This window comes from Chiloscyllium plagiosum, unplaced genomic scaffold (genome assembly GCF_037043375.1).
Source record: "Chiloscyllium plagiosum isolate Xiang-an unplaced genomic scaffold, Cpla_swu_hap1 HiC_scaffold_38, whole genome shotgun sequence".
In the NCBI taxonomy this organism is placed as follows: domain Eukaryota; kingdom Metazoa; phylum Chordata; class Chondrichthyes; order Orectolobiformes; family Hemiscylliidae; genus Chiloscyllium; species Chiloscyllium plagiosum.
The window spans coordinates 81,135,063-81,161,201 of record NW_028270176.1 but is presented as its reverse complement, the minus strand read 5'-3'; the positions used below and the strand labels follow the sequence as shown (position 1 = coordinate 81,161,201).

At 43.2% G+C, this 26,139-nt stretch overlaps 1 long non-coding RNA gene across 5 annotated transcripts in view; it reads left to right on the top strand.

Annotated features, from left to right (window-relative positions):
• Positions 1–26,139, top strand: part of LOC148139664 (uncharacterized) — a 50,257-nt gene that overhangs the window by 3,087 nt on the left and 21,031 nt on the right. Inside the window, exons 1-8 of one of the 5 annotated variants that reach the window (XR_015753570.1) lie at positions 6,398–6,988; positions 7,255–7,361; positions 10,066–10,148; positions 12,409–12,510; positions 13,439–13,525; positions 17,250–17,354; positions 22,754–22,860; positions 25,629–25,711. This is a non-coding gene — a long non-coding RNA (uncharacterized LOC148139664). Of the gene's footprint in view, positions 1–6,397; positions 6,989–7,254; positions 7,362–10,065; positions 10,149–12,408; positions 12,511–13,438; positions 13,526–17,249; positions 17,355–22,753; positions 22,861–25,628; positions 25,712–26,139 lie in introns of those variants that run through there. The other 4 variants (XR_015753567.1, XR_015753568.1, XR_015753569.1 and 1 more) reach the window with 4 other exon arrangements.

Here is a 26,139-nt window from a genome sequence, read left to right as displayed (position 1 = left end):
CAAGATTTGTAGCTCGGGTGCTCGTTGTTGTAGTTTTATTTGCCGTGCTGGAAATTTGCGTTGCAAACGTTTCGTCCCCTGTCTAGGTGACATCCTCAGTGCTCGGCAGCCTCCTGTGAAGCGCTTCTGTGGTGTTTCCGCCGGTGTTTATAGTGGTCTGTCCCTGCCGCTTCCGATTGTCAGTTTCAGCTGTCCGCTGTCGTGGCCGGTATATTGGGTCCAGGTCGATGTGCTTGTTGACAGAGTTTGTGGATGAGTGCAATGCTACTAGGAATTTCCTGGCTGTTCTCTGTTTGGCTTGCCCTATAATTGTAGTGTTGTCCCAGTCGAATTCATGTTGCTTGTCGTCTGCGTGTGTGGCTACTAGGGATAGTTGGTCGTGTCGTTTTGTAGCTAGTTGATGTTCATGGATGCGGATCGCTAGCTGTCTTCCCATTTGTCCTATGTAGTGTTTTGTGTGGTCCTTGCATGGGATTTTGTGCACTACATCAGTTTTGCTCATGCTAGGTATCGGGTCCTTCGTTCTGGTGAGTTGTTATCTGAGAGTGGCTGTTGGTTTGTGTGCAGTTATAAGTCGTAATGGGAGTAGTAGAGTGGCTGTCAGTTCGGAAATGCTCCTGATGTATGCTAGTATGGCTAGTCCTTTGGGTTGCGGCATGTCCTCGTTCCGTTGTCTTTCTCTTAGGTATCCGTTGATGAAATTGCGGGGGTATCCGTTTTTGGTGAATACATTGTAGAGGTGTTCTTCTTCCTCTTTTTGCAGTTCTGGTGTGCTGCAGTGTGTTGTGGCCCTTTTGAATAGTGTCTTGATGCAACTTCGTTTGTGTGTGTTGGGGCGGTTGCTTTCATAGTTCAGGACTTGGTCAATGTGTGTGGCTTTCCTGTATACCTTTGTGGTGAAATCTCCGTTCGGTGTTCTCTGTACCATCTCGTCTAGGAATGGGAGTTGGTTACCTTACCAGGTACAACAATCAATTCAGAAAGCAAATGGAATTTTGACCTTCATTGCTGAAGGGATTGTGTTCAAAAGCAGAGTTTATGTTCCAGCTATATTGGATGCTGTTAAGGCCACACCTGGAATACTGCATGCAGTTTCTGTCTCAAGGATGTACTGGCACTAGAGGAGGTGCAGAGGAGGTTAGCTAGATTGATTCCAGAGTTGAGGGGGTTGGTTTAACAGAGACTGAGTAGATTGGGATTATATTGATTGGGATTCAGAAGAATGGGAAACATATAAAATAATGAATGGAATGGATAACATAGAAGTAGAGAGAATGTTTCCACTGGCTGGTGAAGCCAGGACAATTGGGCATCACCTCAAGATTAGAGGCAGCAAATTTAAGACTGAATTCAGAAGAAACTTCTTAACCTCTATGGAATTCATTGCCCAGGGAAGTAGTTGATGCTAGTTCAGTAAACGTTTTTAAAGCTAAGATAACTCTTTTAAAAATAACTAAATAATTAATTGATTAAGGGATATGATGAGAACGTTGGTAAATGGTTCTGCGTCCACAAAATGATCAGCCATGATCTTAATGAATGGCAGGACGGCCTTATCGTGTTCCTAGTTCTTTTGTTGTTATATTTTGCATTCCTCCCTCACTCTTGACTTTCAGCTGCTGGTGTTGGATTAGGATGGACAAAATTAAAATTCACAGAACTGGGACATTTGTGGACTGTGATCTCAAAGGAAGCGAGCAAACACAATTCTGACAGATTAGTCCTCAAAGGTGAGTAGCAAGTTTGAGACAAGGGCGGTGGGATGACACCTTGCACTTAGCTTATTTGCATTTCTTATTTACAGTCATGTTTTGCAAAGTATAAAGAACCAGTTTGTTTTCAGTGGTTGGGGAATTTTATCCTCGTTGATCACAGTTACTGCCTCTCGCTCCCCAAGTCAAATCATAGGATCGATAACAAAACAATAAACTGGAGGTGCTGGAGATCTGAACCCCAGAAACAAAGTGCTGGAGAAACTCAGCAGTTCTGAGGGCATCGGTGAAGAGAAAATAATGTTACATTTCAAGTTCACTGACTCTTTGTCTGAATGGAGAAAAGGTCACTGGACGTGAAACTTACAATGTTTAATTCCCCTTAGAGATGCTGCTGGACTTGCGGTTCTCCAGCACTGTGCTTTCTATAGTGAACTTTATTTACAAAACAGATCGGAAAAATAATAATCTCCAAAAGTGAAAGGTTCATTGCAAACGTGAGCATTGTTTCCACACTTGAGTTACACAAGCATGTCTCAGTTTAAAAACAAGATTTTACTCAAAGTGACATTCTGTCTCAAAATTAGCCAAGTTACACCAGTAATAAAGCTCATCCACCTAATGAGGCACTTCAGCACAACATCCTGCAGTGTTGCACACAGCCACCTTTACCAAGGAATGATCACATGTCACAAACTGAAGGCCAAGAGCATGTCTCTTTAAAGGAGCTGAAGTCAAACTCTCAATTTTTGGAAGGATTTTTATTAAACCTCATTGAACATTTACATCTCAGAGCAAAATCTTTGCTTTTTTAAACAAAGTGTGTGGGAAACATCCCACATTTTCCTAAAGGTTCATTTAGGCCTGATACATAGAGCCAAAGGTCAAGCAAACATCACACTTTCCATTCACCCCTACAAAGGGCTGACACCACATTTCTTCAGGATTTAAAGTATTTTCTAAATTGTTTGTAAAATCATTTGTCACGTTAAAGAACTGGACAATAAATTGTATACAATAAGAGTGAAGCCTGTGACAGCAGGTTTAGCTTTGGAGGGCAGTGTGTGCGCTTTCTAAATTCTGGGAGCACTTTGGGAGACTGCTCCCAGATGGTGACAGTGAGCATATCTGGATTGCACTTTTTAGATTTGGGAATCTTTTAGAGACAATCTGTGGTTTCAATAGTACTTGGCTTGCGTTGTACAGTAAGCAATTCATAAAGTTACTTATGTATTGTTGTTGACTACCCGAATGGTATTCAAATCTACCAGCTTGCCTTCAATAGTGTAAATCCATCTATTGTAAATATTTGGAATATTCCAGAACTGCCCAGTGCTTGGCAAATTCAGGGGGGACAAAAAATCACATTGAGTAATTAGAAATTAAGAATCCAAAAGGACTTAACCACTGAAGTATTCAATTCAAATAGTTAAATGGAGTGCTCACATTTAAAATACCTCTTATCCATAGGAATGGATGGACTGACAGAATTGGGACCAAATTCCCAGCTGGGGCATGTGAAATGTGCTTTGATAAAGTCACCTGCATTTACCAACAATACTTTTGCAAGCTCGGAAATGTAAGAAACAATACAAGGTTCATTACTGCTCCAGTCAGGTCTCAAGCTCTGTGAAAAAATAACAATATTCAGGTTTATTGCATACACTCTGAAATAGGAGTTTCTTCTACAGATCTTGCAAGTTTCCCCAATGAGCACAGTCCATCCAAATGATGTTGCTAACTTTGGCCAACTCATTTCTTTCCTAGCCTCTATAGCCTGAAGAGTGACCAGAAGCAATTACTCCATTACTGACGAGTTTTTTTTCCTTCAGAATTGATTTCCATATATTCAGTGCCCAGAAAAGCTAAAAAGCTTGTTATCTTTTATAGAGCAATGATTCAGTGGGAGTAAAACAGTGGGAAGGGATTGAACGTTTTCTTGCTTAACAATCAAGCTGCCTAAATTTTAAAAATGAACACTTCTTAATAGTTCACTAGATCCTAATGAAATATTTTCTGCGTAACAAATTACATGATACATATGTATTCAGATAATAAAACAAGTTTGTTCATTGAAGAACTCAGAGGAAAAAGTCATGAAATAATGTGAGTTTGATATACCTCAATCATCATTCCAAGTGCTGTCTGCATAAATTCTCCTTTTTTTCCTCGAAGTATTTAACTTCTTGAATAATTGAGGGAATAAAGTCACAGATGTCCAACACAAAATCAGACTCTTCAGTCCGACTTGCCCATGCTTACCTGATATCAAAAATTAATCTAATCCCATTTGCCAGAATTTGTTCCATATCAACCTTAAACCCTTTCTACTGATTATCAGTTTATTTTACTTTTTCAGCACTTGAAATACTGACATTTTTGTTCTCCCAACATTGCTTAAAGATGTCAAAAGTTCATTCATCGAAGTTAATTTTGTAATCTTTCACAAAGAAACAAGTGAGAACAACATATAGCTGAGTGCAAAACAAAATACTGCAGCTGCGCGATATCTGGGAACACTCTAAAGGTGAGGCACTGATACTGCACAGGTTTGTCAGCACGGTTTCAATTACTGACAATAATTTAGTAATGTCTTAGCCTTCACATAGTTAAGGTAAATGTGAGATATCTGAATTTCATGAATTGGTTCCTATTGCACTTTGATCAACAAAAGTTATTCTTGGTTTAATCTACACAAAGGAGAAAGTGATGATCAAAGAACTTGGACATCAGAGCCGAAAAGTGTCATGCAGGAAAAACACAGCAAGTCAGGCAGCATCCGAGAATCAGGAGAGTTGATGTTTCGGGCATAAGCCCTTCATCAGGAATTATAGGCTTCAGAAAAATAACTGGCATAGACTTATGCCAATAAATATGTAGAAGGGTCAAAGCACGTTACTATCAGATTAGAGACTAATTTCAGATTTGATACCATTCAGTGCAACATTTCAGTATGATATTTACATATGTACCTAAAAGAGAAGTTGTCTAAAATCACAAGCTCTAGAATGATTCTACGATTAAACCTGGAAATAAAGCTGGTGAACAAGAATGGCAAAGTGAAGTCCCATCAGTATCGCCTTGGGCAGTGTCAAATAAGAATTTGAGAGCAGAGTTGCCACTTTGGTGTAACCTGCAGTCTGGCCAAATTGCAGCAAACATCTGTTCAATTTTATCTGCAAACTATTTAATGCAAAATCCTCCTTGCCCAATAATGAGGCAGCAATTTGGGAAGTCATTTTTTAAATACATTATTTTCAAAGTTCCCCGCAATTAAGAGTGATCACTTGGTGCTGTCTGCATAACACAGTAGAAAAGGAATTAACAAAAAAAAACATTATAACCCAAATTCAGAGTCACTAATTGATTGATATTGTATGGGTCCAACATTGATAAGTAATCGATTTTAAAAAATAAATCCAGATAAATTTACTAACTACATTGGAGTACAGTCAAGCTTCTTACTGAACAGTGACTGGATTGGACAGAGTCCGCATGGATTTAAGAGAGGGGAAATCATACTTAGCAAAGCTACTGAAAGAATCTACAGAGTCAAATATTAAAGTAAGAAATTGCAGGACATTTAGAAAAGATTAGCATTAAACGTGGTAGACTGGGTTTTGTGAAAGAGAAACTATATTTGACAAATTTGCGACAGTTCATTGAGGAGATAACAAGCAGGGCTGATAAAGGGCAATCCAATGATGTTCTGTATTTGGATTTTAAAAATGCAAATGATAAGGTGCTACATAAAAGTTAATTGCACAATTTAGGAGCTCATGGTATCGGCGTAATGTCTTAGCATGGATTGAGGATTGGTTAACCACACTGGCTGTTGCTGAGTCCTCATTTGCAATTCTGAATATAATGTTCGCTCCCATATTTAATAAAGGATAAACCAACATCAGAGACCATTCAAAAAAGATTCACTTACGTGCTTCGAGGACGAAAGGGTTGACCTATCAAGAATAGATAAGCAGGGGTGATATAATGGAAACAAGATTCTGAGGAGGTTGACAGGGTTGATGTTGACTAGATCTTCTAGCACCAGTGAAGTCTGAATCCAGGGGATATTACATAAGGGAACATTCATTTTATAAAAAGTAAAGATTTTTTTCTCTCATTGAATGGCAAGAATTTTCTCACCCAAACAATTGTGAAAGTTAAATGTGGGAGGGGAATGGTTGGGTTACTCTTCAGAGGGTTGTTCTGGCTTGTTGGGCTGAAGAGCCTGTTTCTACATTGTAGGCAATCTATGATTCTATCTCAAATTATTTTGAAAGAGGGCAGATATATTTTTGAAATACTGAGCAGTTGAGGGCTATGCGGATCAAACATGAAAGAGGTATTGAGGTCTGGGTTGTCCCAGCCATGATCTGATAGAATGGGGGAACAAGCTGAAGGCGATGAATGCCCTACTCCTGCTCCGATTCCTTGAGGCTCCGTTTCATGGTTTTTTTATTCCAAAGAAGAGCGTGATACAATGTGCTAAAGATCTCAGATGTTGTGAAAATGGGGTGTTTATGTACTGATTCAGATGGCGTTGATTCATCAATCACAGCTATACAGTCATGAGTAGGAAGGCAATTCCCTCCATGAATAAAGGAAATCTACTGCAGAGTTCACACAAAGGGCATTCTTACCCTCAGTAAACTCTCCCATCACAGACACCCAACATATCAGCTAAAGCAGGACACACTGCGCATGCTCTAGCCGACAAAGTGACCCGCGGGTGATTGATGTCAGCAGCGGACCAAAAAAAGGACGGTGGGCGGAGCTGGATGACCTCGCGGGTGGTTGGTCCTCCAACCAATCAAAGTGAATGAAGGGCGGAGCTAAATAACCATGTGATCACCCTCGCGCGCGGCGCAGAGTCGCTGTAATGAATGCTCGGGAAGTTATGGAGAGAAAGGATATGATAAGGAAAGAAATAAACAGGGAAACGGGAGAAAAACTGTGTTGCTATGAGCGGAGAGGTTTTCAAACAAATTATGCACGTCGGAAAACACAAATGTGAACGTCCCAGTCCCGTGTTTGCAGTAAACGGGGAATTGCCTCTGCACGGCTGCAGGCCTGAGTGAGCGCCGCCATCTTTATTCGGGACAACGATTCACTGGACACGTGCGGAGCCGCCATCTTTGTAGGGGGCAAGGTGCAGCCAGGCGCATGTGCAGCCTTTCTTTCGTCGAGAGTCTTTGGGATCACAGCAGCCAATACTGCTCTGATTCACCTCTGGGTTCCCTCATCACCACTTTGTCAATATCTAGCTTCCTTAGGTATATTTTTGGTCTGTTTGCTACTATATTATTACTTTTTTAGACCATTTGTAAATGAGTTTTTCACTGCAGCCCAGCCGCTGACCACGTGCTGCTCAATTATCAGATTATTTTTTTCTTGAAGATTTTTGACAGTCAAGATCTTTTTTTTCCCAACAAGCAAGTGTATTTTCCTTCCAGTTCTGACTGCAAATTCTGCACCATTTTCATTCCCTGTAATCCATTTTGCACTCCCTGAAACATCAACTGTGTTTCTCCTTCCACAGATTCCAGTGATTAATGATAAAGCCCTGTTGCTTGTAGAGAGTGTGATGTTTGACTTTCTTGTACAGCTGCAGTTTGTGTGGTGAAGGTGCTCCTACAATGTGGTTGGGTAAGTGGCATTATAGATTATTCATTCAGCAACAGTGATGATTTGAAAATAATGTCCAAACCAGCAACAGTTTGTATTTTTGTTATCATACTTATAATTTCACAAAAGTACTATTGAGAACTTTAGGCCAGAGATGGAGATATTAGGTCAGGTGACCAAAAGCATTGCCAAAAAGCAGGTTTTGAGGGATGTCTTAAAGGTGGAAAGCAGACCTTTGACTTTTGGCTGCAAACTTCAGACCATGCTGCTTCAGCAACTGTAGAAACAGCCACACAGGTGAAGTAATGAATTAACAAATGGTTGGGATTCTTGAAGAAAATGGGTTGTCGAGGTCTCAAAGTGTGTGTAGTGCAGGGAGCTAGGGATGAATTAAATCAAGTGTGAGAATTCTAAATTGAAGGATATTCGCCAGGTGCTGGCAGGTAAGACTAGATTGGGTTGGGATATCTGGTCGGCATGGATGGGTTGGACTGAAGGGTCTGTTTCCTTACTGTACATCTCTATGTCTGTATGCTGTTGATGATAATTAGGAGCCTTTTGATGAATCAACAAGCAGAGATTTAGACTTTCTTCAGATTATAGGGAGGTTGAATATGGGAACCTGGCCCTGGGTGTGTTTGGAAAATGAAGTCTGGGGATAACACAAGGTGGATGAAAGTATATGAGCAGAGACAAGGATGGAATCAGCTAGGAATAGTGGTCTTGGAGTGGGACTGAGTTATCACACTCACCTCACCTCTGGGATTCAGCTGGTTGCCAGATTGTGAATCAGGGCAATAGCACAATCGGAAGCTGAGTGGCCCTGGTGGTGCCTAAAATGAGTGTCGCTCAGCTGGCTGTTGCTGAGCAGTTGATGCTTAGTAGCCCTGTTGATGACATCTTCCATTACTTGACTGCTGATCAAGTGGGGACTGATGGATGGAAATTGCCTGGGTTGGATGCCCTGTGCTTTTGTGTTGAACATCCCTGGGCAATGTTCCACATTGTCGGTAGATGCCAGTGCTGGAGCGGTACGAGGCTTGGTGGGTGGCAAGTTCTGGAGCACAAGCCATCAGTATTATTGCCAGAATATTGGCAGGGCCCGTAGCCTTTGCACTACTTAACCTTTATAACATTTCTTGATGTTATACAAACTGAATCGAACTGACTTAAAACTCACATCTGTGATGTTAGAAACCACTGGAGAAGGCTAAGATAGATCATCCCACTTTGCACTTCTGGCTGCAGATTGCTGCAAATGCTGTCATCTTATCTGTTGCATGGATGTGTGAGGCCCCTCCTTTAATAAGGGTGGGGATTTCTGTGATGCTTCCTCCAGTGAGTTGTTTAATTGTCCATCACCGTTCACAACTCGGTGTGGCAGAACTGCAGAGCTCCGATCTGTTCCATTGAATGTAGGATCACTTAGCTCTGTTGCTTGCTGCTGATGCTGTTTGAAATGCAGATGGTCCTGTTTGATAGCTTTACCAGGTTGGCACTTCATTTTTAGGACTGCCTGGTGCTGCTCATGGCATGCCCTCCTTTACTGTCCATTGTGATGGGTGAGAGCAGGATTTACAAACCCATGAGATTACAGATTGTGCTGGAGTACAGTTCTACTGCTGTTGATGTCCCACAGTGCCTCAGAGATACCCAGTTTGAGATCTTACATCTCTTCCAAATCTGTCCCGTTTAGGACTGTGATAGTGCCACTCAGCACAATGGAGGTTTTTCTCAACTTTAAGGCAAGACTTTGTCTCCAAAAGGAATGTGTGATGGTCACTGTTAACGATACTGTCATGGCCAGATGTATCTGTAGCTGGTCAATTCATAACAATGAGATCAAGTATGTTTTACACTCTTGTTGGTTCCCTCACCACCCGCTGCAGACTCAGTTGAGCAGCTATGTCCTTTAGGACCTGACCAGCTCAGTCAGTAATTCTGTTGCAGAGCTAGTCTCGATTGTGGACATTGAAATCCTGTACCCAGAGTACGTTTGACACCATTTTACTTCCTCAGTGCTTCCTTCAAATGTTGTTCAACATGAAGGAGAACTGATCCATCAGCAGTGGGATCAACAGGAGCCATGAGACTTTCTGGTCTCCAGTGCCAATGCTGCGGACTCCCAGGGCAAATCCTCCCTGTCTGTGCCACCACCTCTGCCTGGTCTGTTCTGCCAGTGGGACAGGACATATCCAGAGATTTCAGGAGAAAGTGAAGACTGCAGATGCTGGAGATCAGAGTCAAGAGTCTGCTACTGAAAAAAACACAGCAGGTCAGGCTGATGAAGGGCTTAGTCTCGAAACGTCGATTCTCCTGTTCCTCGGATGCTGCCTGACTGTTGTGCTTTTCCAGCACCACACTCTCGATATCTAGGGATGGTGATGGTGGTGTCTGGTCATTGTTTGTAAGGGATGATTCCATGAGTATGAGTATGTCAGGCTGTTCCTTGATTGGTCTGTCAGACAGCTCTCCACATTTTGGCACCAAAAACCATATGTTAGTGAGGAGGACGTTGCACCATCGAGAGGGCTGATTCTGTGGTTGTAATTTATGGTGCTTTGTTAGGTGCCAACTGGTCCATCCAGTTTCATTCCTTTATTGAAACTTTGCAGTGAGTAGCTGGCTGGGCCGCTGTCAGGTTGGCAGGATTTTTTTGCCTATTGACAATGGTTTCATGGAGATCAGGAGATTCCTAATATGTTGTTATTTTTCTTGAATTCAGATTCCACCATCTGCCAAGACGGGATTCGAACCTGGACTTCAGTCGTTTGTTTTAATATTCTGGATAAAAGCTAAATACATCAGGTTTGTTCACTCATTTTAAATATCACTAACCCTAGTTTTGTTTCTGTGTAAAACACTTTTCATCATACTGTCTCCTCCATAGAACATTACAGCACAGAACAGGCCCTTCGGCCCACGATGTTGTGCCAAACATTTGTCCTAGCTTAAGCACCCATCCATGTACCTATCCAATTGCTGCTTAAAGGTCACCAATGATTCTGACTCTACCACTCCCACAGGCAGCGCATTCCATGCCCCCACCATCCTCCCTTCAAACAACGAGTGAGGTGAACATGGAGTTTTTCTGTCACTAAGACTGAGATAATCCGATCTGCTGCTTCTCTCCCTCCCGCTGGCCCACTGAGCCAAACTGCCTCACGTGATGTTCTTGGTTTTTGTCCTAAACCTACAAATGTCTCCAATCTCTTGTCAAGCCTTATCAGAGCTCATCTTGACCCTTTACCCTAATCTCGCTAAACTCACTTTCCAACTCTCTCTCCTCCGCTGCCGCCTCATCACTCCCCCTCGCCAATTCATAGATATTGTTCCTTGTTCTGTCTGTTGGTCTTTTTTGCTTATGTCCTTCTCTCCCATTCTGTGAAAAACTAATATTTGACCTCTCCATTGTTGGAAAATCCTGCTCCATCTCCACTCTCCCTTTACTTTCTGAATTCCTTGCATTTGGTGTCCCTCAACGATCTATCCTTGGTCTCTCCTGTATCTCACGTACATAGTGCCAGGAGGTGATATCATCCAAAAACGCTGTGTTAGGTTTGACATGTACACTGACGATACCCAGCTCTCCCTCCCCATCATCCCTCTCCATTACTCCACTGTTACTCAGTTATCAAACGGCTTACCACATTCCCACTACTCGATTAGCTGCAGTTTCCTCCAATGAAACATTGTCACGGTTAAACCCATTGCCTTACCTTTACCTTTCTGCTGAGCCCCTCCCTCTCACTGGGAACTCTCTGAGGCAGAACGACACTCTTCACAATATTGCTGTTATATCTGACCCCAAGGTGACCTTCTGATCAGACATCCACACAATCACAACAGCAGGAATTCCAATCTCTTAAAAGTTGCTTTTCTCCACCTCACCCCAGCTTCATTGCTACTGAAACTGCTTACCCGCGTCTGTGTTGCCTTAACCTTGAATCCAAAACAGAACCATTGATTCCGTGACTCAGAATCTGGTTTCAGACTCCCCTCTCAGTATTTACCCTCAGACACATCCTCTCTGTATTTATCCTGTCAAACCTCTTAAGAATCCTATCTGTCTCAATGAGATCACCTCTCTTTCTCCAAAATCCAGTGAGTCGAGTCCCAACCTTTTCAGCCTTTATTTAAAAGATAATCCATCCAAACCAGGAATCATCTAATTGAATCTTCCCTGAAATGCCTCCAATAAAGTGACACATTTCCTTATCTAAAGGGACCAAAACTGCTCTCATTACTGCAGATATGGTGGTCTCACCAGAACATCCACACGTTACTCTCAGGTATATACTCCAAACTCTAATACTAAAAACCTTTGAAACAAAACATTCCATTCCCCTTCCTGATTCCCTGTTGTAACTGTGTGGTAGCTTTCTGTGTTTCCTGCACAATTACCCCTGGTCCCTTTGTGGTGCAGCTTTCTACAGTTTCCACCATTTAAATAGTACTTTGTTCTTTTATTATCTCCTCCAAAATGAGCAACTTCCCATTTTCCCAAGTTACACCCCATCTGGCAACTTGTTGCCCCCTTCTCCTGTGCATCTCTATCTTTTCATAATCTTCTTAGACCTTTACAGTTATGCCTTTTCTAGGAGATAACCCCCTTCCCATTTTTCCAAACATTTACTGGGAGCACTGGGCAGTGGGAAGCAGACAGAGTTGCTACCTTTTTAGATATACGCATTGGAGTTATTAAGAGGATCTTTCTCCGCATTGGTCAGGGTGGAGACAACTTGCCCATCGTTAGGCATTAGCCTTTCACACCCATGTCTTATTAATGAGGCAGAGCAGCAGCACGGAATGAAAGAAAAGAAAGTAATTCTTGTTCCCCATATCTCACTGACGCTTGGATCATTTTCTCCAACGTGTCAAAGAACTGCTCTGTTCAGTCACATGAGATCTCAAGTTGGAATGTCCCGGAAACCCACAGATTTCCCCCTGAGTTGACTGCTGATGTACTCAAGGGTAATATGTACAGTCATCCTGGGCCACGAGGAGGGGATGGTGTGGGTTTCGACCTTGAACTGAGAGTGACAGATTATATAAACTTGTATTACAGAATATTACAGGTGGACATTCAGATGGTAATCTCAGCAAATATTCTGCTAAACTCTGATTGAATTACTCAGTCTATCAGGACCTGGATATTCGCATTGTGTGTGTGAGTATTGTGTTCCAGATCAATCCCATTTGCTGCTTAAAAATTCTCCTTTGAATCATCGCATTCTCCCAAACCTTCAATGTGTCATGTAATCCTTTTATGATGACCTGATGAGTGTAAGGTTTTTTATTCGAATGTGTAATATTTGTATAAGGATGTCTCAGAGAGGGAGCAGAATATTCTTAAAGAGGAGAATAACCATTTTGAGAGGAGGCTGTAGTTTATTGGTATCAATGACATAGGAATAAAAGAGTTCACATTATTGGATCATCATTGAATTTCTTGTGGGGTAGAATTGACCTCCATCAGAAGGATGGATTGTACTGGGAGTGGAAGGGAACAGTTGCTAGTGCTATTCAGGAGGCATTAAACCAGTGAAGGAATGTGGGTAAACCCAGAGAGAGAGTGAGGGAAGAGCTAAGCCTGACGCTGGTACAGTTCAGACGTCAAACAGTCAAGGCAGACAAGGGCAAGGCACAGAATGAGCAGTTACACTGCATTTATTTCAATGCAGGAGGCCCGATAGGTCGGACAGAGGAGCTCAGGTATGGTTTTGAACATCGCACTGGGATATTATAGCAATTACAGAGGCATGACTTAATGATGGATAGGACCAGCAGCTTAATGTTCCAGGGTATAGATGCTATAGCAAAGATAGAAAGGGGGCAACAGAGCAGGGGAAGAGGTATTTTTGATTAGGGATAACATTACAGCAAGGCTTCAAGAGGGTATTCCAGGCAGGTTATACAGGTGGAACTGAGAAATAAGAAAGGTATGATCTCCTTATTGGGATGGTACTATTGACCCCCCACCCCTACTCCCCAATAGTCAGCCGGGAGTTGAGAAGCAAATTTACTAAGAGATCACTTCTCTGAAAGAATAGTATGGTTGTGTACAAGACTTGACCTTCTTTGTTATTCATTCACAGGATGAGGGTGTCACTGGCTGGGCCCAAAGGGCAGTAAAGAGTAAACCACATTGCTGTGGGTCTGGAGTCACATGTAGGCCAAACCAGGTAAGGATGGCAGATTCCTTCCCTGAAGGATATTAGCGAATCTGATGAGGGTATTTTTTTCGCAATAATCAACAATGGATTCATGGTCTTTAGTAGATTCTTAATTCCAAATTTTTATTGAATTCATATTCCACTCTCTACCGTGATGGGATCCAAACCCTGGACCCCAGAACGTTATCTGGGTGTCTGGATTATCCATCTAGTGATAATCTCACTAGGCCATTTGGCAGGGTGAATGACTGAGGTATCCGTGGGGCAGCACATCAGCACCAAAGATCCCATGGTCTCTACGGAAGATAGAAAGGGCTGGGGAGGGAGATATATCCCTGGTGGTGGGGTCTGACTGTAGGTAGCGGACATAGCAGAGGTTAATGGAAATTAGTGGGTGGCAGGTGAGGACTGGGGGGTTACATTCTTATTGTGGTTGGAGGGGTGGGGGGAAGGCGGAGGTACAGGAAGTGGAGGATATGCGTTGGAGCGCATTGTTGATCACGTCGAAGGGAAATGTGGTCCTTGAAATAGGAAACCTTTCTGGGATGTCCTGGAGTGGAACTGCTTCTCCTGGGAGCAGATATGGCAGAGGCGGAGGAATTGGGAGCACAGGATCACGTTTTTACAGTAATATACTCGAGGGTAATCAGGAGAGCAAAAAGGGGACTTGAAATATCTCTAGGAAATAGTTTAAGGAGAATCCAAAGAGATTCTACAAATACATTAAGGATAAAATAATAACCGGATAGAGAATAGGACCCCTTAAAGATCAACAAGGCCATCTATGGAACAACAGGAGGTGGGAGAAATACTATGCTATTCTATTCCAGAGAGTTTGGAGAAATAAATAGTGATCACTGGAAAAGTGTCTATATTACAGAGAAGGAAGTACTGGATGTCTTAAACAGTAGCAAGGTGGATAAATCCCTGGGACCTGATCAGGTGTATCCCAGAAATTTGTGGAAAGCTAGGAAGGTGATGGCAGTGCCCCTCCCTGAGGTATTTATATCATTGTTTGTGACAGGTGAGATGCTGGAAGATGGGTGCCATTATTTAAAAAAGGTGGTAAGGAAAGGCTAGGGAACAAGAGAACAGTCCACCTAACGTCAGTGGTACGTAAGTTGTTGGAAGGGATTCTGAGCGACAGGATTTACATGTATTTGGAAAGACGAGGATTGATTAGGGATAGTTAACATGGCTTTGTGTGGGGGAAATTCTCTCTCTCTCTAACTTGATTGAGTTTTTTTGAAGATGTGACAAAGATGATTGATGAAGGCAGACTGTGGACGTTGTCTATATGGACACTGAACGATGTTCCACAAAGCAGACTGGTTAGTAAGGTTAGATAACAACATGAAATGGCGGGAGAACGAGCCATTTGGATACAAAACTTGCTTGAAGGTAGGAGGCAGAGGGTGGTGATGGAGGGTTGCTTTTCGGACTAGAGGCCTGTGAGCAGCACTGTCCTGCAGGAATGGATATTGGGTCCTTAAATAAATGACTTGGATGTGAATATGAGATATGGTCAGTGGGTTTACAGAAGACACCAAAATTGGAGGTGTAGTGGACAATGAAGAAGTGGACAAGTTCAAAATGCAACAGTATCTTGACCAGATGGGCCATTGGAGCGAGGAATGGCAGACTGGGTTCAATTTAGACAAATGTAAGCTGTTGGATTTTGGAAAGACAAATCAGAGCAGGACTTGTACACTTAATGGTAAAGTCCTTGGGAATGTTGCTGAACATAGAGACCATGGAGTGCAGGTTCATTGTTCCTTGAAAGTAGAGTTGCAGCAAGGCAGACTAGTGAAGGTGGTGTTTGGTATGCTTATATTTATTGGTCAATGCATTGAGTACAGAAGCTGGGACGTCAAATTGTGGTTGGGCAGGACATTGATTAAGCCATTTCAGGAATTCTGTTTTAAGTTCGAAATTCCCTGTTCTGGAAAGGATGTTGTGAATCTTGAAAGAGTTCAGACAAGATTTACAAAGACTTTGCGAGGGTTGGAGGATTTGGGCTACAGGGGGAGGCTGAATAGGCCAGGGTTAATTTCCCTGGAGAGTCAAAGAGTGAGAGGTGACTTCATGGAGATTTATAAAATCATGAAGGGCATGGATAAGGTGAACTGCCAGGGTCCTTTCCCCCCAGTTAGGTGGGTTCAAAACAAGATCACATGGGCTTAAGTTGAGAGGGCAAAGATTAAAAACGGATCTAAGGGGCAAAGTTTTCAAGCTGTGTGTGGTGTATGTGTGGAATGAGCTGCCAGGTGAAGTAGTGGAGGCTGATACAGTTACAACATTTGAAAGGCATCCGATTGGGTACATGAATAGGAAGAGTTTCCAATGATACGGACCAATAGCTGGCAAATGGGGCTGCATTTGTTGAGGATTCCTAGTTGGCATGGACAAATTGGACCAAAGGTCTGTTTCTGTGCTGTACATCTCTATGACACTAATAAATGAAAATAAGATGTGTTCCTCTTTTGTGGAGAGCTAGCAGAAGCACAGATAATTGACCTTGGAGCCGAGAAGGTTAAGCAGTGATTTTGACCAGGTGCAAATTTGTTTCTAGGATATCTAATCTGCAGAGAGAGTGGAAATGTTAACAATGTCATAATTTTAGTAACTATTTTCAGGTAATTGGCAAATAATGTGAACATTATTTTATTCAGGAAGTTCTGAGTATCTGGAACAGTCTGAATGGCAGCTGGACACAGACTCAGCAGTTATTCATAAACAGATTTGGAAGTTTACTTGTTAAGGGAAGATTTCGGGGGGCTATGGGCAAATGGGAAGGGAATTCGGACAGATTTGCAGCATCTCCACAGGGAGAGGGTACAGCCCAAATGAGGTGAATAGCCTCAGACCCTGTGCTCTGTGATACTGCCCCACTGAGTGTTAATATTGTAGCTCATCCCAGGGCAGAGAGAGGGAGGATCCCACCACTCACCTCACAATGGGCCCCGATGATTGATGTCAGCACAGGCCAATAGGGGGTAGCGGGCAGTACTGGAGGACCAGTTTGTCCTCCAACCAATCGGAGTGAATGAGGGCATCCTCAAGGCTGGAACTAAAGAAAGGCACATATCGCAGAGATTTGAGAAACTGGAGGACATGAGATAGGGACCGTTCTGTGGCTGGAGAGGAATTATATAAATAAGAAAGAGTTGTGAGGCTGGATGAGGTGGCAGTGATCGGGAGAGTTGAGGATGGAGGGATTTAGAATTAGTGAGGATTAGAGTCATAATGTTATACAACAAGGAAACAGGCCCTGTGGTCCAACCAGTCTATGCCAACCATAATTCCAAACTGAACTAATTGTACCTGCCTCCGCTTAGTCCACATCCATCCAAATATTTCCTATTTATGTACTTATCTGAATGTCTTTTAAATATTGTAATTGTATTCACAGCTACCACTTCCTCTGGATGTTCATTTCACACATATATATTTTTTTAAAACCCTAATGTCTTTTCTCAAATCTTTCTCGTTTCTTCTCAAAATGAATCCACCCGAGATTTGAATCCCCCTCTCCCTCGTACATTCACCTTATCTACCCTCTTTCTGATTTTATAAACCTCTAATAAGGTCACCCCTCAACCTCCTGCACTCCAGTGAAAAAATTCCTAGCCTATCCAGCCTCTCCTGAGAACACAATCCCTCCATTCATGGCAACATGCAGGTAAATCTCTCCTGAACCTGCTCCAATTTAATAATATCCTTCCTATAACAGCACAACCAGAACTGGACAGAATATTCCAGAAGAGGCCTTTCCAACGTCTTGTACATCCTCAACATAACGTCCCACCTCCTGTACTCAAAGGTCTGAACAATGAAGGTAAGTGTGCTAAGCACCTTAACCACCCTGTCTACATGTGACACAAACGTCAAAGACGTGAAGTCCTTGGTTTCTTTGTTCCCATATCACTACTCAAGGCCGTACTTTTATTGAGTATAAGTCCTACCCTCGTTTGTTTTGTCAGGATGTTATATTTTGCATTTATTCCAATCCAAAAAATTTTTGAGTATGAAGGCAGTAGGAGTATAATTAAGAGGGAAATCAGGAGGCAAAAAAGGGATGTGAGATAGCTTTGGCGATTAGGGTTAAGGATAATCCGAAGGGCTTTTGTAAATAAATGAGGAACAAAAGGCTAACTAGGGAGAAAATAGAGACCCTCAAAGATCAGCAAGGCAGCCATTGTTTGGAGCTGCAGGCGATGGGCGAGATAGGGAAACAAGTATTTTGCATCAGTGTTTACTGTGAAGAAGTACATGGGAGATATAGAATGTGGGGAAATAAATGGTGACATCTTGGAAAATGTCCATATTACAGAGGAGGAGGAGTGCTCAATGAGTGGCTAAGGAGTGGGTGCAGGGGAAAAGGATTCACGTTTTTTGGATCGTTGTGACCTCCTCTGGAGTAGAGTTGACCTGCGTAAGAAGGATGGATTGTACCTGAATTGGATGGTGTCTAATGTCTAGGCAGGGAGACTTGCTGGTGATACTCGGGAGGCATTAAACCAGTGAGGGAGTGGGTGTAAACCCAAGAAGATAGTGAGGAAAGAGATATGTCTGAGGCTGGTACAGTTCAGAAGTCAAATAGTCAAGGCAGGCAAGGGCAAGGCACAGAATGAAGTCGGACTGAGCAGTTGCACTGCATTTGCTTCAATAGAAGAGGCCTGACAGGGAAGGCAGAGGAGCTCAGGGTATGGTTTTGAACATGGCACTGGGATATTATAGCAATTACAGAGGCATCGCTCAGGGATGGATAGGACTGGCAGCTTAATGTTCCAGGGTATAGATGCTATAGGAAGAATAGAAGGGGGGACAAGAGAGGAGGGGGAGTGGCAATTTTGATTCGGGATAGCATTATGTTTTTGCTTAGGGAGGATATTCCTGGGAGTACGCCCAGTGAAGTTATTTAGGTGGAACTGGGAAATAAGAAAGGGATAATCACCTTATTGGGGTTTTCTGCATGGATTTCGTCCGGGTGCTCTGGTTTCCTCCCACAGTCCAAAGATGTGCAGGTTGGGTGGATTGTCCAGGCTGAATTGCCCATAATGTTCAGGGATGTGTAGGTTGGCTGGCCCTGGGAAATGCAATGTTATAGGAGGAGGTTAGGAGGCTTTCCAGATCAGTAATAATATGATGGGCTGAATGACCTGCTTCCATACTGTTGGGAGTCTCTGATAATTCTATTAGTTTTAAAATAGTTACAGAAAATAATATACCAGATCTAAAAGTTAAGGTTCTGAATTGGACAAAGACCAATTTTGATGGCACAAGGCAAGAACTTTCATCTGGCCCCTCAAGCCTGCTCTACCATTCAATAAGATCAGGGCTGAGCTTCTCATGGCCTCCGCTCCACTTTCCTGATCTCTCACCATAACCCTTAATTTCTTTCCTGTTCACAAATCTACATTTTGCCTTAAAGGCATTCAAGTTGATAACGTCAAATGCTGCACTCGGCAGGGAATTCCACAGATTCACAACCCTTTAGCTGAAGAAGGGTCTCCTGAGCTCAGTTCTAAATCTGCTCCCCCTTATTTTGAGGTAATGCTCTGTAGTTTGACCCACCCCCAGTGGAAATAGCCTCCCTGCTTCTGTCTTATCTACTCCCTTCATAATTTTATTGTTTCCTATCCAACCTCCAATTCTTCTAAATTACAATGACTATCGAACCAGTTTTCTCAATCTCTCCACATGCACCAATCCTCAACTCCTGACTCAAACTAGTGAACCTCCTCTGTACTCCCTCCAGTGCCAGTACATCTTCCTGAAGTAAGGGGACCAAACCTGTACACAGTACTCCAGGTGTGGCCTCCCCAGCACCCTGTACAGCTGCAGCATAACCATCCCTCTAGCAAGGAAGGACAATATTCCCTTCACTGCCTTAATTATCTGCTGCACCTGAAAACCAACTTCCTGTGATTCATGCACAAGGACACCCAGCTCCCTCTGTACAGCAGCCTGCTGCATGTTTTCACCATTTCATCATCCAGTTTGCTGTTAGTCCGACCAAAATGGATGACCTCTCATTTCCCAACATTGACCTCCATCTGCCACTTAATCTATCTGTATCCCTGTGCAGACTGACAGTGGCCTCTGCACACATTGCTCTACCTCATCTTTGTATCAAATGTGAACTCTGACACCGTACACTTGGTCCTCAACTCCAAAACATTTGTGTAAGTTGTAAACAGTTGTAGTGCCAACACTAATCCAAACATCCATTTATCCCCATTCTTTACATTTTGTTGGTTAACCCCGATCCTGTATCAATGATAATACATTACCCACAATGCTGTGCATCTTTACCTTATACAGCAGCCTTTTATGTGGCAACTTATCGAATACCTTCTGGAAATCCAGGTACACCACATCCAATGGACCAAACCTGTACACAGTACTCCAGGTGTGGCCTCCCCAGCTCCCTCTGTGCAGCGGCATGGTGCACGTTTTCACCATTTCATCATCCAGTTTGTTGTTAGTCCGACCAAAATGGATGACCTCACATATCCCAACATTGAACTCCATCTGCCAGATCCTTACCCACCCACATAACTGATCTGTATCCCTGTGCAGACTTACAGTGGCCTCTGCACACATTGCTCTACCTCATCTTTGTATCAAATGTGAACTCTGACACCGTACACTTGGTCCTCAACTCCAAAACATTTGTGTAAATTGCAAACAGTTGTAGTGCCAACACAAATCCAAACACCCATTTATCCCCATTCTTTACATTTTGTTGGTTAACCGATCCTGTATCAATGATAATTACCCATAATGCCATGCATATTTACCTTATTCAGCAGCCTTTTATGTGGCAACTTATCGAATGCCTTCTGGAAATCCAGGTACACCACATCCACCGAGTCCCCCTTGTCCAACGCACTCGTCATATCCTCAAGTAATTCTAGTAAACGCGTTAAACGTGACCTGCCGTTCATGAATCCATGCTGTGTCTGCTCAATGAGACAATTTCTACCCAGATATCTCACCACTACTTCCTTGAGAGGTTCAAGCATTTTCTCCACTACAGAAGTTAAGTCATTGGATCCTTTTTGAAAAATAGTGGCACCACATTTGCAGCTTCCAGTCTGTCAAAACCAGACATCCAACAAATTTTAGTGAATTATCACGAGGTCTATTTGTTATTCTCCGCCCCCACACCCCAACATCTCTTTTAGTCCCTGGGATACATTCCATCAGAGTCAGGAGACCCATCTACCTTTAGGCTGTTATCTTTCCCAACATTACCTCTTTACTGAGAATGATTGCTTCTGTATCCTCATCTGCCATTGCCTCCATAGGCCTGCGACAATGAGAGTATATAGACAGTATGTTCCTGTTAAGGCCAAGGCTGGTAGGTGTAAAGAGTGCTGCCTGACAAAAGAAATTGAGGGCCTGGTCGAGAAAATGAAGGAGGGATATGGTAGGTACAGAGAGCTGTGTTTGTGTGAATCCCTAGAGGAGTGTAGCGGCAGTAGGAGTATACTCGAGGTAAACCAGGAGGGCAAAAAGGGGACATGAGATAGCTTTAGGAAATAGGTTTAAGGAGAATCCAAAGTGATTGTACAAATACACTAAGGACAAACGAGTAACCAGGCAGAGAATAGGTACCCACAGAAATCATCAAGGCTGTCTGTGGAACCGCAGGAGGTGAGAGCGATTCTGTATGAGCGGAGAGGTTTTACAAACAAAATGTGCACGTCGGAATACACAAATTTGAACGTCCCAGTCTCGTGTTTTGAGTAAACGGGGAATTGCCTCAGTGTGGCTGCAGGCATGAGTGACCGCCGCCATCTTTATTCGGGGCAAGAATTCACTGGACACGTGCGGAGCCGCCAGCTTTGTAGCGGGCAAGGTGCAGCCAAGCGCAGGTGCAGCCTTTCTCTGGTACAGAGTCATTGGGCAGGATTTCCACAGAGCACATTCAATCTCAGAGAAATGGATGTTTATTTCTGGATTTGTTTCGTCATTCATTTAAATGATTTGGTATCGTAAATGAGTTTGCAGGTCATACAAAATTTGAGGTATTGTGGATAATGAAGGTTACCTCAGATTACAATAAGATATTGATCAGATGGGGTTTAATTTAGATAAATGAGGTGCTGCATTTTGGAAAAGCAAATCAGGGCAGGACTTGTACACTGAATGGCAAGGCCCTGGACATGTTTGCAGAACAAAGAGACCTTGGATTGCAGGTTCATAGTCCTTGCAAGTCAAGTTGCAGGTCGATAGGATGCTGAAGAAGGTGTTCAGTATATTTTCCTTTATTGGTTAGAGCATTGAGTATAGGATGTGGGAGGTCATGTTGCTGTACAGGACATTTGTTAGGCCACTTTTGGAATAGTGTGTGCAGTTCTGGCCTGCCTCCTATCAGAAGGGTGCTGTGAAACTTGAAAGGTTTAAAAAAGACTTACAAAGATGTTGTTAGGGTTGGAGGATTTGAGCTGTAGGGTGAGGAATAAAAGGTTGGGGCTGTTTTCCCTGGAGTGCCATAGGCTGAGTGGTGATGTTATGGAGGTTTGTACAATCATGAGGGGCATGAATAGAGTAAATGAACAAGGTGTTTTCCCTGGAGTAGGAGTGTCTAGATGTAGAGGGCATTGCTTTAGGGTGAACTGATAAAATTTCAAAGGGGCCTAAAGGACAACTCTTTCATGCAGTGGGTGGAATGAGCTGCCAGAGGAAGTGGTGGAGGCTAGTACAATTAAAACATGTTGAAGGCATCTAAATAGACACATGATATGATTAGGAAGCGTTTACAGGGATATGGGCCAAGTGCTGGCAAATGGGAATAGATTAGGTTTGGATACCTGGTTGGCGTGGATGAGTTAGACCGAAGGGTCTTTGTCGGTGCTATACATCTCTGTGTGGGATCATAACAGCTTATACTGCTCTGCTTCATCTCTGGGCTCCCTCATGACCACTTTATCAATATCCAGCTTCCTCAGTCTCGAACAATGCATGTATATTTGGTCTGTTTAGTATTTTACTATTACTTTTACAGACATTTTTGTAAGTTAATTTTTCACTGCCGCCCAGCCCCTGACCATGTGCTGCTTATTAATTTTTTTTCTGGAAAATCTTTGACAGTCGAGAATTCTTTTTTTCCAATAAGCAAATGCATTTTCCTTCCATTTCTGACTATCAAATTCTGCACCATTTTCATTCCCTGTAATCCGTTTTGCACTCCCTGAAACATCGACTGTGTTTCTCCTTCCACAGATACCAGTGATTAATGCCAAATCCCTGTTGCCTGTGGAGAGGGTGATGTTTGACTTTCTTGTACAGCTGCAGTTTGTGTGGTGAAGGTGCTCTCACAGTGTGGTTGGGTAAGTGACATTATAGGTTATTCATGACAGCAACAGTGATGATTTGAAGGTAATGTCCAAATCAAGAACAGTTTGTAGTTTTATTATCCTGCTTATAATTTCACAAAAATATTGTTGGGAATTTTAGGCATAAGGTCAGAGACTGATGATGTTAGGTCAGGTGACCAAAAGCATTGCCAAATAAACAGGCTTTGCGGAATGTCTTAAAGGAGGAAAGCAGACCTGTGAGGTTTTGGCTGCGAATTTCAGAAAATGTTGCTTTGGCAACTGTAAAAGCAGCCACACAGGTGAAATAATGAATGAACAGATCATTGGGTGTTTCGAACACAATGGGTTGTCGAGGTCTTCAAGGATGTGTGATGCGGCGAGCTAGGGATGATCACAACCAGGAATTAAATCAAGAATGAGAATTTTAAATTGAGGGATGTGGGCCAGATGCTGGCAGATGAGACTACATTGGGTTGGAATATCTGGTCGGCATGGACGGGTTGGATTGAAGTGTCTGTTTCCATGCTCTATATCTCTGTGGCTCTATGTTGTTGATTATGAATGGGAGCCTTTTGATGGATCAACATGTTTTGGTACAAGGGAGTACTTGGGCAGCAGAGATTTAGTTTTTCTTGAGATTACAGGGAGGTTGAATGTGGGAAGCTGGCAGGAGTGTGTTTGGATTATGAATTCTGGAGATAACACAAGGTGGATGAGAGTACATGAGCTGAGACAAGGGTAGGATCACCGAGAAATAGTGATCTTGGAGTGGGACTGGGCTGTCACCCTCACCTTACCTCTGGAATTCAGTTGGTCGTCAGGTTGTGAATCAGGGCGGTAACACAATCGGGAGCTGAGTGGCCCTGGTGGAGCCTAAAGTGAGTGTCACTCAGTTGGCTGTTGCTGAGCAGCTGCTACTTGATAGCCCTGTTGATGACATCTTCCATCACTTTACTGCTGATCGAGTGTGGACTGACAGAGGGAAATTGGCTGGGTTGGATTGCCCTGTGTTGAACATGCCTGGTCAATGTTCTACATTGTCGGTAGATGCCAGTGCTGGAGCGGTACTTGGCTCGGTTGGTGGCAAGTTCTGGAGCACAAGCCATCAGTATTATTGCCAGAATATTGACAGAGCCCGTAGCCTTTGCACGACTTAAGCATTTCTTGATGTTATTCAAACTGAATCAAACTGGCTTAAAACTCACATCTGTGATGTTGGAAAAAACTGGAGAAGGCTGAGGTGGATCATCTCACTTTACTCTTCTGGCTGCAGATTGCTGCAAATGCTGTCATCTTATCTGGTGCATGGATGTGTGAGGCCCCTCGATCAGTAAGGGTGGGGATTTCTGTGATGCTTCCTCCAGTGAGTTGTTTAATTGTCCATCACCGTTCACAACTGGGTGTGGCAGAACTGCAGAGCTCCGATCTGTTCCATTGGTTGTGGGATCGTTTAGCTGTGTTGCTTGCTGCTGATGCTGTTTGAAATGCAGATGGTCCTGTTTGGTAGCTTCACCAGGTTGGCACTTCATTTTTAGATCTGCCTGGTGCTGCTCATGGCATGCCCTCCTTTACTGTCCATTGTGGTGGGTGAGAGCAGGATTTACAAACCCATGAGATTACAGATTGTGCTGGAGTACAGTTCTGCTACTGTTGATGTCCCACAGTGCCTCAGAGATACCCAGTTTGAGATCCTACATCTCTTCAAAGTCTGTCCCAATTAGAACGGGTGATAGTGTCACTCAACACAATGGAGGTTTTTCTCAACTTTAAGCCAAGACTTGTGTCTCCAAAAGGAATGTGTGATGGTCGCTCTTACTGAAACCGTCATGCACAGATGTATCTGTAGCTGGTCAATTCATAACAATGAGTTCAAGTATGTTTTTCTCCATTGTTGGTTCCCTCACCACCTGCTGCAGACTTAGATGAACAGTTATGTCCTTTAGGACCTGACCAGCTCAGTCAGTAATTCTGTTGCAGAGGTAGTCTCGATTGTGGACATTGAATTCCTGTACCCAGAGTACGTTTGACACCATTTTACTTCCTCAGTGCTTCCTTCAAATGTTGTTCAACATGAAGTAGAACTGATCAATCAGCCAAGGGAGGAGGGGATATGGTAATCAGCAGGAGCCATGAGATTTCCTGGTGTCCGGAGTCAATGCTGAGTACTCCCAGGGCAAATCCTCCCTGTCTGTGCCACGACCTGTGCCTGGTCTGTCCTGCTGGTGGGACAGGACATATCCAGAGATTTGAGGAGAAAGTGAAGACTGCGGATGCTGGAGATCAGAGTCAAGAGTCTGGTGCTGGAAAAGCACAGCAGGTCAGGCTGATGAACGGCTTAGGCTCGAAACATCGATTCTCCTTCTCCTCGGATGCTGCCTGACCTGTTGCGCTTTTCCATCACCACAATCTCAATATCTTGGGATGGTGATGGTGGTGTCTGGTCATTGTCTGTAAGGGTTGATTTCATGAGTATGAGTATGTCAGGCTGTTCCTTGATTGGTCTGTGAGACAGCTCTGCACATTTTGGTACCAAAATCCAGATGTTCGTCTGGAAGACGTTGCACCATCGAGTGGGCTGATTCTGTGGTTGTATTTTCTGGTGCCTTGTTAGATGCCGAGTGGTCCATCCAGTTTCATTCCTTTGTTGAAACTTTGCAGTGATTATTTCAGTGAGTGGCTTGCTGGGTCACTGTCAGGTTGGCAGGATGTTTTTCACCATTGACAATGATTCCATGGAGTTCAGGAGATTCCTAATTCCGGTTATTTTTTCTTGAATTCAGATTCCACCATCTGCCAAGATGGGATTCGAACCAGGACTTCAGTCGTTTGTTTTAATATTTTGGATAAAATTTAAATACATTAGGTTTGTTCACTCACTTTAAATATCACTTACCCAGGTTTTGTTTCTTTGTAAACACTGTCCATCCTCCTGTCTCCTCCACTCTCCCCTCCAACAACAAGAGTTTGGAGCACATGGAGTTTCTCTGTCACTAAGACTGAGATAATCCGATCTGCTGCTTCCCTCCCTCCCACTAGCCCACTGAGTCAAACTGCTTCATGTGGTGTTCCCGGTTTTTGTCCAAACCTACGTCTTTCTCCAATCTCATCTCATGTCAAGCCTTATCAGAGCTCATCTTGACCCTTTACCCTAATCTCACTAAACCATAGATTTTCCAACTCTCTTTTCTCCTCATCCTCATCGGTCCCCCTCACCGATTCACAGACATTGTTTCTTGTTCTATCTTTTCTGGTTATGGTCCTTCTCACCCATTCTGTGAAAAACTGACATTT